The 12,283-nt window shown below is 47.4% G+C and overlaps 1 long non-coding RNA gene across 1 annotated transcript; it reads right to left on the bottom strand.

Annotated features, from left to right (window-relative positions):
* Positions 1-5,006: 5,006 nt before the first annotated feature.
* LOC141103896 (uncharacterized) lies at positions 5,007-10,420 on the bottom strand. The gene is made up of 2 exons (XR_012235389.1): positions 10,099-10,420; positions 5,007-6,330 (listed from the first exon to the last, which is right to left on the bottom strand). It is a non-coding gene; the product is annotated as an uncharacterized lncRNA (long non-coding RNA).
* Positions 10,421-12,283: the final 1,863 nt, after the last annotated feature.

Here is a 12,283-nt window from a genome sequence, read left to right as displayed (position 1 = left end):
ATCGTAGAATATCCATCATAGATGGTCCACCAAAGAGATCCATCCTAGAAGATAAGGGCCCACAAAGGGACCGATCCGTGCAGCTAACCCCGGCTGGAGAATTGTGAAAAGAGAAGCCGATTCATTGGCTGCATGGATCGGCCCCTCCCCTCTTCACCAAACACGAGGAACGAGAGGAGATGTAGCTGAACACAAGGGGAAAGCTCTCGTGGCGGTGGCGGCGGCCATTTTGCTGGAGCCAGGAGCCAGAACTGCTGCAGAGCCAAACATTACCATTTTTCCATGGACAAAAGGCAAAATCCCGAATCGGGATGGCCTCCGATCGGGACGAGGGTCCCAAATTCAGGATTGTCTTGGGAAAATTGGGACTGTTGGCAACTATGATTCTGGGACACTGTATTGTCCTGGAATGAAGGTGCCCGGTACTGACCTGCAAAATGCGGGAATGTCCCGGGCAATGCGGGACTGTCCCGGTCACCCTACTGCAGCACCACTAAGCATTATGCAGCAAACATGGCCGCCACCATGACCATAGCTGTATTCTATAACTAGAAATTACTTTTTCTTAAACATTAACAAATACACAACTGTCGCACACAAATTATTTTCCGAGGTTCCCCCCTCCCTCCCAAACAACGCAACCACCCCCCCCACTGGACTTTTCTCTGCTGCTGCTGAGCAATGCAGCCTGGTCACCTCCCCTTCCTCGGCCTGTGACTGGACAGGGAAGGAGAAACAACAGACTGATGATGTCATCCCCTTGCTCTGTCCTCCTGTCAGCATGCTCCCTGTCAGCACATATGCACTGCAAGACACCTGATAGGCCTCACGTTTGGTCCCTCCCTCTCTAAGTCTGAATGCTGCTGTAGAGGTGACATTTTATTAGCGAGTCATAGTCAATATTTCACATTAGATGCGGCTAAAATGTCATTTAACTACTTTTCCGACCGGGCTTTTTCTGGCAATTTTTGTTTACAAATTTAAATCAGTATCATGTTTTGCTAGAAAATTATTTATAACCCCCAAACATTATACATTTTTTTTAGCAGAGACCCTAGAGAATAAAATGGCGATCGTTGCAATTTTTTATGTTACACGGTATTTGCGCAGCGGTTTTGCATATGTACCCCAATTTTTTTTGTATAATGTGAAAGATGATGTTGCACCGAGTAAATAGATACCTATCATGTCACGCTTTAAAATTGCACATGCTTGTGGAATGTCGACAAACTACGGTACATAAAAATCTCCTTAGGTGACGCTTTAAACACTTTTACAGGTTACCAGTTTAGAGTTACAGAGGAGGTCTAGCACTAGAACTCTCGCTCTCGCTGGAACATTTGCGGAGATACTTCACATGTGTGGTGTGAATACTGTTCACATATTCATGCATGACTTACCTATTCGCTTCTGCGTGCAATCACAAAGGGATGGGGGGCGCTTTAAAAAAAAATTCTTACTTATTTTACTTTCTGTTTTTTTATTTTTACACTGTTCTTTTCATTTTTTTTTTTTTTTTGGGCTAATCCCTTTTATTCCTATTATAAGGAAAGTAAACATCCCTTGTAATAGAAATAAGAAATTACAGGTCCTCTTTATGGAGATCTCATGTAATAGAAATAAGAAATTACAGGTCCTCTTTATGGAGATCTCATGTAATAGAAATAAGAGATGACAGGTCCTCTTTATGGAGAGATCTCATGTAATAGAAATAAGAGATGACAGGTCCTCTTTATGGAGAGATCTCATGTAATAGAAATAAGAGATGACAGGTCCTCTTTATGGAGATCTCATGTAATAGAAATAAGAGATGACAGGTCCTCTTTATGGAGAGATCTCATGTAATAGAAATAAGAGATGACAGGTCCTCTTTATGGAGATCTCATGTAATAGAAATAAGAGATGACAGGTCCTCTTTATGGAGAGATCTCATGTAATAGAAATAAGAGATGACAGGTCCTCTTTATGGAGATCTCATGTAATAGAAATAAGAGATGACAGGTCCTCTTTATGGAGATCTCATGTAATAGAAATAAGAGATGACAGGTCCTCTTTATGGAGATCTCATGTAATAGAAATAAGAGATGACAGGTCCTCTTTATGGAGATCATGTAATAGAAATAAGAGATGACAGGTCCTCTTTATGGAGATCTCATGTAATAGAAATAAGAGATGACAGGTCCTCTTTATGGAGATCTCATGTAATAGAAATAAGAGATGACAGGTCCTCTTTATAGAGATCTCATGTAATAGAAATAAGAGATGACAGGTCCTCTTTATGGAGATCTCATGTAATAGAAATAAGAGATGACAGGTCCTCTTTATGGAGAGATCTCATGTAATAGAAATAAGAGATGACAGGTCCTCTTTATGGAGATCTCATGTAATAGAAATAAGAGATGACAGGTCCTCTTTATGGAGATCATGTAATAGAAATAAGAGATGACAGGTCCTCTTTATGGAGAGATCTCATGTAATAGAAATAAGAGATGACAGGTCCTCTTTATGGAGAGAATTGGGGTCCTTTCAGCCTGGATGGGAAGTGACGTCATGACGTCGCTCCGGTCCTCCAAGGTCATAGAGTTGATTAAAGAGTATCTACTCTTTGATTGCCTGTGGGAGAAGTCGGCCGCACCGTCAGATCGTTTCTCAGGCGACTTGGCAGAAACGGTAAGTCCAATAAACACCGGCGAGCAGCGGGGGTGGAGGGTTGGGGTGGACATGTCCCCACTCACCACTTCGGCGGCTCATGAGAAAGCCGGTTGAACATAAATGATATGGGAGTTATAGATGATATCTTCAGCCGTGATACATTGTTATTTATAAATAAATCCACATCACAATGTAGCAGAAATCTTCTCTGTTATAAGCACAAGGGACAAGCGTGTGAGAAGAGAGCGCCACCCTCAGGAGATGACCGGCGCTGGACCAACATGGCGGAGGATCAGCTCTCAGCTCCGGGTGAAGCTGCTCTGTCAGGAGGGGGGAGGGGAGGTCGGGGACAATGTGGGTCAGATGTGTCATAATCAGAGCCGCGGACGGCACACAAGTCACGTCTTCCCCGGCCTGCCGGACGGGAATCGGGGACTCCCGGCTTAGGCTGGCCGCGGGAAATCTGATTACTCCGGTAATACGTCTGCGGGCGCCGAGGTCAATCTGTGCGAGAGGCTGGACAGCGGAATTAGAAACAGCAGGAAAAAATCTGCTTCGGTCATCAGACTGAACGACGATCGACGTCATCAGATCCAGAGGAGCTCCTAGACTGAACGACGATCGACATCATCAGATCCAGAGGAGCTCCGAGACTGAACGGCGATCAACGTCATCAGATCTAGAGGAGCTCTGAGACTGAACGACGATCGACGTAATCAGATATAGAGGAGCTCTGAGATTGAACGACGATCAACGTCATCAGATATAGAGGAGCACTAAGACTGAGCGATGATCGACGTCATCAGATCCAGAGGAGCTCCGAGACTGAACGGCGATCGATATCATCAGATCCAGAGGAGCTCTGAGACTGAACGACGATCGACGTAATCAGATATAGAGGAGCTCTAAGACTGAACGATGATCAACGTCATCAGATATAGAGGAGCACTAAGACTGAGCGATGATTGACGTCATCAGATCCAGAGGAGCTCCGAGACTGAACGGCGATCGATATCATCAGATCCAGAGGAGCTCTGAGACTGAACGACGATTGACGTAATCAGATATAGAGGAGCTCTAAGACTGAACGATGATCAACGTCATCAGATATAGAGGAGCACTAAGACTGAGCGATGATCGACGTCATCTGATATAGAGGAGCTCCGAGACTGAACGACGATCGACGTCATCAGATATAGAGGAGCACTAAGACTGAACGATGATCGACATCATCAGATCCAGAGGAGCTCCGAGATTGAATGATCAATATCAGATCCAGAGGAGCTCTAAGACTAGGACTGAAACAAGGAATCGATTATGAAATTAATCGATTACTATTTTCATAATCGATTATTCGGCTAGTAATATAATGGGGGTTGAAAAAAACTAAAATGAGCCCTTTATAGTACAAAAAGAGCAAATAATCGCTGCTGTAAATATTACTCTCACAGTTGTACAGTATTTTAATTTTGCAGAAAGGCACTACACTTCATTTACATGGTTCTCTATGGGACACGTTCACATCTGCGATTTTTCAGCCGCTGCGGATGTGGAAAGGAAGGTATTTTTTAACTATATCTCCTCTAATATTATATACAGTCAGGGCTTTTTTTCAGGGGGAACTTGGTGGAACTCAGTTCCACCACCTCTGGCTCAGACCCTTTGCTGCCTGCTCACCACAATCACTTGTAAACACAGAAGTCCGGTTTCTGTGTTTACAAGTGACAGCTCTGCACTCTGTATGTAATGCATGACCAGTGTAGTCAAAATGACCCCCATGAATTAACTGTTATGCACCTAAACTCCAACCCACTTTAATATCCATTTATAATAATTGAGTCCACACCTTGTTTTGGAGTATAAATGGCCATAACAGCTTTTATTAGACAAACCAACCAGATAACTCCACTATCAAATCAACATAAAACCCATACCATAACATTTTACCCCAGTCCGTTGGTCTCTGACGGCGACTCACCTTGTTTACCAAATATGTATACCAAAAATATATATACCACCGCGCACTGCGGGTACCATTTTGAAAACCGTTAGGCCTCCCGCTGTAGCCGCTCGGAGACACCCCCTTTCCCGCAGTGCCACCATCTCCTTATTCCATCCACCATGATGGAATACACCGGAGGGGCTGATCTTGCCGATGAGCCCCCCACCCCTTTTGGATTACCAACTTCTTACTGCCACCGTCAGAGACCAACAAGCAACTCCGCCACCCTCTGTAAACACCCCTTATTTGCTGTTATGACGACCGTCTTCCACCTGGAATACAAAAAGAAAAATCACAACAAACACCCAACATAAATTGTATACACTTCTGATTTTATATATATCTATATATAGGGAGGGAGGGTGGGAAAACTGCCTCCTCCTGTGTCTTCTTTCTCTCCACTGCCCCTTCCTGGCTCCACCTCTCCCCTTAAGTAATGCCACTCCCCCTTTTACAAGTTCCTATCTTCCACCACCCTTCCTAGACACTCCCATTCCCTATTTCTAATTAACCCCTCTTGTGTCTCCTTCTCCACACTGTCATGCCCGGCCCTCCTTTATCATTCCTTCCTCATTTTCACTCCGGGCCTCCCTTGACCAGTGTAGTCAAAATGACCCCCATGAATTAACTGTTATGCACCTAAACTCCAACCCACTTTAATATCCATTTATAATAATTGAGTCCACACCTTGTTTTGGAGTATAAATGGCCATAACAGCTTTTATTAGACAAACCAACCAGATAACTCCACTATCAAATCAACATAAAACCCATACCATAACATTTTACCCCAGTCCGTTGGTCTCTGACGGCGACTCACCTTGTTTACCAAATATGTATACCAAAAATATATATACCACCGCGCACTGCGGGTACCATTTTGAAAACCGTTAGGCCTCCCGCTGTAGCCGCTCGGAGACACCCCCTTTCCCGCAGTGCCACCATCTCCTTATTCCATCCACCATGATGGAATACACCGGAGGGGCTGATCTTGCCGATGAGCCCCCCACCCCTTTTGGATTACCAACTTCTTACTGCCACCGTCAGAGACCAACAAGCAACTCCGCCACAGCCTGAAAGAGTGACCAACTTACTCTTGAAGGCACCTCCACACCCACAGGGCCCTTTGAATCCCTTCCTGCAAGCCCAGACTAGAGGTCAATCCCCCATCTGAAAGATGAACTCCATCCTTTATCCAATAGAGCCCAACATTGGTCTCTAATTCTAGATGCCCAATGACTAAACCTCCATTATTAACCACAACCTCCCCACCATTTTGTTTATGCATATGCGTGTTTTCTGAATGCTAGTCACTAATCTAGCCCGTCTCCAAACTGTCCGGGCAAATATGTCCGACCATAGCCGCAGAGTACCCGGAAAATCAGCCTTTAACTGCAGAAAATCAGCCTTGATGTCTGTGATCAGCTCCCTGACCGGACGTACCCCCCAAACCACTAACCCCTGCATGGATTACCAAAACATCGGGAGGTCTGTCCAAATTTCATATCATACCACTTCCCGAACTACTCTCTCCCACCTCATACCAGGCGTACTCAACCACCGCAAATAAGCTTCTTTCCGCGAAATGCCCAATCCCAGCACACATAGAAATGACCGAGGATCCAAATGAGGCGTGTGGAACCTCCATCTGAAAATGAGGCGTGTGGAACCTCCATCTGAAATGAGACGACAAAACATCCAAGGTAGCAATACTCCAGCATATCCCCACATACTGACAACCTCATTTAAAACACCCCGTAAATCCGGTTTACCTCCCCCTGTTCTCTTTCTTTAAAATTGTATTTTATTTATTTATTTATTTATTTTTTTTTAAATGCGGAATCTCCTTGATTCCCACCTCCCGTTCCTCCACACCGCCGCCTCATCCTACCCACACCTGGCAGCTTCAGTAGCCGCCCCTATGCGGAAGGAGTGTGAAGCGTATTGTTCCCCCTCCAAGCCTGCCCTGAAAAGGCATTTGCTGAACACCGACATAAATTGGAATTTTTGATAAATAGGACCCATCTTTATGCCTTAGTCATAAAATGCCAGCGAAGATACCGCAGTAAAACAGTAAGACCTCATAGCTTGAGATACATACTGAACACAACATCCCACATATGGCCCTCAGACTGGCAAACGTGACAGGCCGTCTCATAACCAATTTCATGTGACCCCTCCGGAAAACCCCCCCCCCTTTTTTTTTTTTTTTTTTTAAGCCTGTTTCACCCAAACTCTTTTGTTGCGTCCTCCTCCCCCATCAGTTGTAAAATCATGACAGGCCTGCCATCTTCCGCTCAATGGCAGAGACCAATCCCCCACGTTCCATGTTCCTAGACACAAAATACAAAACCCACAACCTTACCTCCGCCCTGTCCTTACCAATCCTGGCCTCCTGTACCATTAACAACCACTCCTTCCATACCTTAGTATAATGCGCCCGCGTGGCTACACTCACTGACTGCCGAATCCATCCCGCGGCGACTCCAATGCCAGCTCCCACATCCAATCTGTGTAAGGGACTCCCTCCTGCTCTGCGCCCGGGGTCAACTCTCTGAATCTGTCCCACTGAAAGCGAGACCGTGCATCAGCCAGTGTATTATACACTCCAGGTATGTGACCAGCATACAAGAAAATGTGCAATCCCAAGCACCTCAACACCAACCTACGCAATAGCCTTAGTACAGGTGGTGATGACGCCGACATGCGGTTGATCACCTGGACCACTCCCCTGTTGGCACAATTCAGTCCCGATTTCATATTCCTACAAGCCTCACCCCCAAAGTTCCAACGCCGGTACTACTGGAAAGAGTTCCAGTAACACCAGGTTACGCGAACCCTGCCTCCACCCATACTTGCGGCCAAGGACCCGCACTCCACTGCCCTTGAAAAAAACGCCCCCATAACCCTTAGCCCCTACCGCGTCTGTAGTTAAATCCATGTCACCGGGCCCGACATCCACAACGATCTGCCGTTGTACGACTCCAGAAACTCATACCATACCTTCAAGTCCTCCCGGTTTCCCTATTAAGCCTGACCAAATATGTAGGTGCCTTGACCCCTACCGTTGCTGCCGACAGCCGTCGACAGAACACCCTCCCCATTGGGATTATCCTACAAGCGAAAGTCAACTTACCTAGTAACCACTGCAAAGCCCTCAACTGGACTTACCACAGTCTGTGGATCCCTCAAATTACTTTGTATAAGTTCTCCAACTTACCTCTGGGCAGGCGACATTCCACTGTTTCCACATCTACCACTATCCCCCCAACAAACTGAGTTCCGTCGTCGGGGCTTCTGTTTATCCTCTGCTAAAGGCACTCCAAAAACCTGCCCGCGAAGTGCTGCAACGTGGCTAGCAGAATCGCACACACGTCGGAGGCAGTAATGTATGACCGAATCTAGGCCCGACACATCCCTAACCACCCACTCCCGAAATGAGCTAAATGCTTCAAACATGGCACCATAAATGAAGCAACCCATAGGTAAGCATTTGTCTACATAAAACTGTTCTTGCCAATAACAACCCAACGGCCGGAAACTATCCGGATGCCCCGGAAGCAAGCGGAAGGCGGATTCTATGTCCGACTTGCCATCAATGGCTCTTTTGCTATACTTCCTCACCCATCATACTGCCACGTTGAATGACGTGTAAGACCCAGTGCATGCTTCCGGATCGATAAAATCATTCACCAAACTCCCTTAGGAAATGACCAATGATGAATAAGTCGGAACTTGTTCGGTTCCTTCTTAGGCCCCACCCCCCAAGGTGAAACAACTAAATCCTGTATAGGTATTATCCACAAACGGCCCCCCATCCGACCCAAAGCCACTTCCTTCGCCAATTTTTTCCCCCCCACTAACCTTCTAATTTCTTGTCAGTGGTGGAACCACTGCCCATGAACATGGTATACGAAAACCTTCCCCAAACCCCGTGACCAATAGCCTCATCGCTACCTAGTCCGGATACCTACTTAGAAAAGGCTTCTTCCTTTTCACCTTTCCGGCGTCGTCCCTTTCATGTGCAGGCTCGCTGTGACGCCTCCCTTTTTTTTTTTTTTTTTTTTTTTTTGAAGCACTCGTGCTTAAACTTACAGGACCCCCCAAATTTACAATTTGTAAATGTCCGCGGAATCAGCCTGTACCTCTTTTTTCTTCATCCCCCCTTCTTGGAATTATCCGGTTTTACCCTATCACCGGTTAAATTTTTCCAGCGGCAATAGGGAAAAATATCTCCACATATTCACCCTTGACAATATTATCCCGAACCTCCTGCTTTAAGTGTGTTCCCAGTGGACCCTCAAAGCACCCATATACCTCGCCCTTCGCCGCATCCGCAATACTCACCACCTCCACTCTGGCCGTTGTTGCCGCCCCCTCTGTAGCCCCCCTTTTTTCCTTGACCCGCTCCTTCTGCTGCCGCCCCCGAGGGGTCCGGCACCCTCTGCACCCTTACCCTAGTCGCCATAGCACCTCTTTCCCCCCCGGTTACCGTTCCCTTCCAAGGGCCACCTGCGGCAGCTGTTCCTGTCCCAGTTCAAATCTACCCACCAAATTCTGCAATCCTTTCGATAAATCCTTCAATTGCGCCCCTGATCCAGAACTGGCCGGCCTTGGAGCCGCCAATTGCTGATCAGGCGCCCCCCCCCCCTTTATCCCCACTGTACCCGCTGTTACGACCCCTAATAAGTCATGTAATGCCTTAATCACAGATAAATCATTGCTGGACTCACCGGGCTGTCTGGGAGCACGCCCCCACCGCCTCCGATTGGTCTCTCCTGCTGGCACTTGTTGTTCTTCGCTGTCGGACACCTCACCTTCCGAGCGATCGTCCTGCTCCCTGACAGTTGGCGTTGTCAGCCCCCCGGGTGAAGAGGCCCCGGAAGCCGTGAAGATCTGATCATATAAGGGCCGACTCTCTCCTGCCGCTATACTTCTTCCTGAACCGCCACTGGGAGTCTCCCTGGCTGCACCGATCGGCCTGCTTGTGACCACCACCGCCATCCTTCTGTCCATGTGCCAGTCTGTTGGCTAAGCCCCGCCCACCCACAGCCTTGCTGACCACTCTAATCCCCCTCCGGTAGCCACTGTGTCCTCACTACTCCCCCCCTTAGCCCCCCTGCCTGTTCTGCCACCCCCCATGTGTTAAACCCTCACTCTGAGGCCTGTGAAACTCTGGCGGTGAAGCGGCGCCATAACGGCCCGTGGCCCCGCCCCCCGGAGTAGGCCTGCGGCGTGCAGACCGCCCGGGCCCTGAGTTATCCTGTCGCTGTGTCCGCTTCACTGGGGGCGCTGATCGGTCCCCCCGAGGGCTCCCTGTCTGCCGAGCAGGCCGCGATGGCGGCCCTGGTGAAAAACACGCCGGAGGCCGCGACCTCCGCACGTGATGGGTCTCTTCCACTGTCCACAATCCCTCCTCATCCAATATCAGTGCCCCGACTTGCCTCTTCAGCCAGTCCACTCCTCTCGTCGCCGTCGCAGCCCTCAGCCTCGCCAGGATGGTGTCCTGTCCTCCATGCTGATGCTGGAGGAGCAGTGAATAAAACTGCCTCCTCCTGTGTCTTCTTTCTCTCCACTGCCCCTTCCTGGCTCCACCTCTCCCCTTAAGTAATGCCACTCCCCCTTTTACAAGTTCCTATCTTCCACCACCCTTCCTAGACACTCCCATTCCCTATTTCTAATTAACCCCTCTTGTGTCTCCTTCTCCACACTGTCATGCCCGGCCCTCCTTTATCATTCCTTCCTCATTTTCACTCCGGGCCTCCCTATCCTGGTATTTAATGCCCCTTTAAGACCCTCCTACTGTTCGTGAAATTTGACTGAACACACCCACTATTTGATATGATTTGGAGGGTGTGTGTAGAGGGAGGGGTTTTGTTGGGCCGTGGTTAAGTTCCAGCACCTATAGTTTGAGAAAAAAAAGCCCTGTATACAGTATATCTCCTCTAATAGTATATACAGATATACAGTGGGGACAGAAAGTATTCAGACCCCCTTAAATTTTTCACTCTTTGTTATATTGCAGCCATTTGCTAAAATCATTTAAGTTCATTTTTTTCCTCATTATTGTACACACAGCCCCCCATATTGTACACACAGCCCCCCATATTGTACACACAGCACCCCATATTGTACACACAGCCCCCCATATTGTACACACAGCACCACATATTGTACACACATCACCCCATATTATACACACAACACCCCATATTGTACACACAGCCCCCCATATTGTACACACAGCACCCCATATTGTACACACAGCACCCCATATTGTACACACAGCCCCCCATATTGTACACACAGCACCACATATTGTACACACATCACCCCATATTATACACACAACACCCCATATTGTACACACAGCACCCCATATTGTACACACAGCACCACATATTGTACACACATCACCCCATATTATACACACAACACCCCATATTGTACACACAACACCCCATATTATACACACAGCCCCCCATATTGTACACACAGCACCCCATATTGTACACACAGCACCCCATATTGTACACACAGCACCCCATATTGTACACACAGCACTCCATATTGTACACACAGCACCTCATATTGTACACACAGCCCCCCATACTGTACACACAGCACCCCATATTGTACACACAGCACCTCATATTGTACACACAGCACCCCATATTGTACACACAGCACCCCATATTGTACACACAGCACCCCATACTGTACACACAGCACCCCATATTGTACACACAGCACTCCATATTGTACACACAGCACCCCATACTGTACACACAGCACCTCATATTGTACACACAGCACTCCATATTGTACACACAGCACCCCATACTGTACACACAGCACCCCATATTGTACACACAGCACCTCATATTGTACACACAGCACCCCATATTGTACACACAGCACCACATATTGTACACACTGCACCCCATATTGTACACACAGCACCCCATATTGTACACACAGCACTCCATATTGTACACACAGCACCCCATATTGTACACACAGCACTCCATATTGTACACACAGCACCCCATATTGTACACACAGCACCACATATTGTACACACTGCACCCCATATTGTACACACAGCACCCCATATTGTACACACAGCACTCCATATTGTACACACAGCACCCCATATTGTACACACAGCACTCCATATTGTACACACAGCACCCCATATTGTACACACAGCACCCCATATTGTACACACAGCACTCCATATTGTACACACAGCACCCCATATTGTACACACAGCACCCCATATTGTACACACAGCCCCCCATATTGTACACACAGCACCTCATATTGTACACACATCACCCCATATTGTACACACAGCACCCCATATTGTACACACAGCACCCCATATTGTACACACAGCACCTCATATTGTACACACAGCACCCCATATTGTACACACAGCACCTCATATTGTACACACATCACCCCATATTGTACACACAGCACCCCATATTGTACACACAGCACCTCATATTGTACACACAGCACCTCATATTGTACACACAGCCCCCCATATTGTACACACAGCACCCCATATTGTACACACAGCCCCCCATATTGTACACACAACACCCCATATTGTACACA

The sequence above is a fragment of the Aquarana catesbeiana genome, linkage group LG07 (assembly GCF_042186555.1).
Source record: "Aquarana catesbeiana isolate 2022-GZ linkage group LG07, ASM4218655v1, whole genome shotgun sequence".
Lineage (NCBI taxonomy): Eukaryota > Metazoa > Chordata > Amphibia > Anura > Ranidae > Aquarana > Aquarana catesbeiana.
This window is presented reverse-complemented; position numbering and strand designations above follow the sequence as displayed.